Genomic DNA, 3,558 nt, shown 5'->3' with positions numbered 1-3,558 from the left:
GGCCCATGGGGGGGGGGGGGGAGGATGGTTGGTGCGCCACACCCTGTCACACACAGAGCCGCAGGGCGATCAGGGGGTTGGGGCGCCTTCCCCTGTCATGAACAGAGCAGGGCGGATAGGGAGGTTGTGGCCCCCGCCCCCTGTCACACACAGAGCCGCAGGGTGATCAGGGGGTTTGGGCGCTGCCCCCTGTCATGCTGATCCCGGTGCCGGGAGGCCTCGCAGCTCCGCTGATCCCGGTGCTGGGAGGCATATTACTCTTTTACTATATAGGATAGAGGCCTGGTGCATGGGTGGGGCCGGCTGGTTTGCCCTGAAGGGTGTACTGGATCAAGGTGGGGGTCCCGCTTGGGTGCCTGGCCAGCCTGGGTGAGGGGCTGATGGCTGTTTGCAGCTGGTCACACCCCCTTCAGGGTGGGGGTCCCCACTGGGGTGCCTGGCCAGTCTGGGTGAGGGGCTGAGGGCTGTTTTCAGGCTGGCGGGTGACTGAATCTCCCAACCGCTCCTTTTTTTCTTTTTTTTTTAAATTCTGGGCCAGCTTTAGCTCTGAGGCTTGGCTCCAGCTCTGAGGCCTCGGCTGCTGAAAGCAGGTATCTGGTTTGTTTGTGTTCTATAATCGAAACACTGTTTCAACTCCAGCTCTGAGATCTCGGCTGGCTGAAAGCATGTTTCTGGGGTTTGGTTTAGCTTCTATATTTGTTACAATGTTTCTTAGAGTTGCAGCTCAGAGGCCGGCAAGGTAGGTGGGGAAGCTTGGCTTCCTCCATCACTGAAGCAAGCAAGCCTCCCTGTTCGAGTCAGCTGCCTGGCTGCTGGCCGCCATCTTGGTTGGCAGTTAATTTGCATATATCCCTGATTAGCCAATGGGAAGGGTAGCGGAGGTATGGCTAATTACCATGTTTCTCTTTTATTAGATAGGATTATTATCATTACCCTTTATTAAGCTATAACATAAAACACTTGATCTATATTTGGCAGAATGAGTCTGAACACACACACAGAAGTGAATTTTGCTCTGATATGTAGCCCAACTTGGTGTTTAATGGATCATATTCACTACATGATTTTTTCTGTCCCACTTCTGGTATGTATCTGTGAGGAGTAGACAGGTGAGAAGACGGGAAGTATCATTATTAGACAGAAGGTTCCCCCTTACTGCATTTCACAGCTCTCTCCCATAACTCAGAAATCTAATTTATATGATTATATATTTTGCCAGGAATGTGAAGAAACAGAGAGATCATATATTGTATGCAGATATTCAGGCTTCAGTAATAAGAGCCTTTTAAAAGACATACAGATGTGCCTGGTTTGGCCATCTTGTCACAACAAGAATTTTCAGAGCCCTATCTTCACCTTTGCCCTCTCTTAGGAGTGAGAAATGTGAGCAATTTATTGTGTTTAAGGTCTGCCTTGATGAGTTTGATAAGATAACACCTTAATCCAGCGGTTCTCAACCTGTGGGTCACGACCCTTTGGGGGTCAAACGATCCTTTCACAGGGATCGCCTAAGACCATCAGAAAACACATATATAATTACATATTTTTTTGTGATTAATCACTATGCTTTAATTATGTTCAATTTATAACAATGAAAATACATCCTGCATATCAGATATTTACATTACGATTCATAACAGTAGCAAAATTACAGTTATGAAGTAGCAACGAAAATAATTTTCTGTTTTTATGTGGGGTCACCACAACATGAGGAACTGTATTAAAGGGTCGCAGCATTAGGAAGGTTGAGAACCACTGCCTTAATCTATCTACATAGACTCATATGTCCTAGCACCATCCAAGTTCAAAGGATGAGGGTTGAGAAGGTAAAATAGCTATAGGCAAATTTATCACCCTGTGAACAATATATAACAAGCAAAATTTCCAAGTTTTGTTTTGTATTATTCAAGAGTTTAGGGGAGTTATATGCTTTTTACCATGCCCTTCATATGAAAAAAAAAAAAAAGAAAATACAATTTTCCAGTTTTAATAAAGGTAATTTATTTGGGGCAGGAAAGTAAAGAATTCTTACTCAACTTGAACAGTGCACAAAATGGATTTCCTTTAATTGTGGGCCATGATTGTAGGGTTTTGTTTGATTTTGTGTGTTTGGTAATTCAACTAGATGATCTAAAACATGATGGTTATCTCTTTAATGGCCTTGTGTTTTAAAGAACATTGATATGAGTTGCATAGCCTTTTCAACTCAGTTCTTTTGAGTCTTTTAAAACCAGACACAGATGAGTAAAATATCTCAAGTCAAAGAGCTGTTCACCACATTGTGTATACACTCAATTAATTTATCTTTGTTAATGGTTACTTATAAATTAAGCTCCTAATGGATGCTATTTTTGTATATTTCAAAGTACATTTTTTCAAGTGAGCTCACAAGTCATCTCTCAGTTTTCTTTATTAGTCAGCTGGCTGCTTTACCCCAGATTTCTGGCAGCTGTCTCATTAGGTAAACTGTTGGTCACCAGTGGAATCAGACAGAAAATGATTATGAGATCAATTCATCATCAAAACTGGGGGGGAAATGCAGTCTCTGAAGCATGTGTTTTACTTTAATGTAAAACATTATTTTCATAAATTATTTTCATTCATGTTTAAGACAAATGTAAAACCCTTGGTGTGAGATTATTTATCTATTGGAACCTCACTTGGTATAGGACACCCCCAAAATCCTGTAGGTAGCCTACAGTTATGTCCTGATCTCCCTAAAATATCCCAGCCTGGTAATCACCCTATATAATAAAAGGCTAATTGGCAAATAGACCAAACAGCGGAACAACCGAACAACTGGTTGCTATGACGTGTGCTGACCACCAGAGGGTGTCCTCGGAACATGGTGGGCATCGGCCATAGTGGGATGGTGGAGCAGGTGAGCAGGGGTGCCAGACCAAGGCAGGGCACCGGTTTCTGTCATCGAGGCAAGCCTCTGGAGGTTACTGAAAATTCTTTGCTCCCGCACACCATGGTCTGGCCCGGCGCTCGCACCTGCTGCTGGCGCCGGCCCTACTTGCACCCACTGCCAGTGCTGGAGCCACTGCTCACACCCACTGCTGGCACCAGAGCCACCGCCCGCACCCACTGCTGGCGCCCAGCGCCGGTCCCGATCACTCAACGCCGTCAGTGGATGCAAGCGGGGGCTGCCAGCCCTGATCACCCCTGAGGACTTCTCCACCTCCCCCTGATCCTGAGGGGCCATCAGGGCAGCAGCCGCTAATCGCAACTGCTGATGGAGCCAGCCCTGCTCACACCCACTGCTGGCACCGGCCCCAATTGCTCCGAGCCTTAAGCAGGTGCAAGCAGGGCTGGCACCATCAGCACGTGGGAGTGGTGGCATTGGGAGTGGGGCTGCCGGTAGACAGGGGACCCTGGGCCACGGCAGGAAGAGCCAGGCGGGGGCATGGAGGATGGGCTGAGACGCATCCCTGTGCCCACTGCAGCCTTGCAGCCCACAGTTACTTTTAAGGTGCATGAATTCATGCACTGGGCCCCTAGTCTCTCTGTATGTGTGTGTGTGTGTGTGTGTGTGTGTGTATATATATATATATA

The 3,558-nt window shown here is 46.6% G+C and overlaps 1 protein-coding gene across 1 annotated transcript in view; it reads left to right on the top strand.

Annotated features, from left to right (window-relative positions):
* FREM2 (FRAS1 related extracellular matrix protein 2) overlaps window positions 1-3,558 on the top strand; it is a 381,530-nt gene that overhangs the window by 298,414 nt on the left and 79,558 nt on the right.

The sequence above is a fragment of the Myotis lucifugus genome, unplaced genomic scaffold (genome assembly GCF_000147115.1).
Source record: "Myotis lucifugus unplaced genomic scaffold, Myoluc2.0 scaffold_19, whole genome shotgun sequence".
Taxonomy (NCBI): domain Eukaryota; kingdom Metazoa; phylum Chordata; class Mammalia; order Chiroptera; family Vespertilionidae; genus Myotis; species Myotis lucifugus.
The sequence above is the reverse complement of the archived record's forward strand: the minus strand, read 5'-3'. Positions and strand labels throughout refer to the sequence as shown.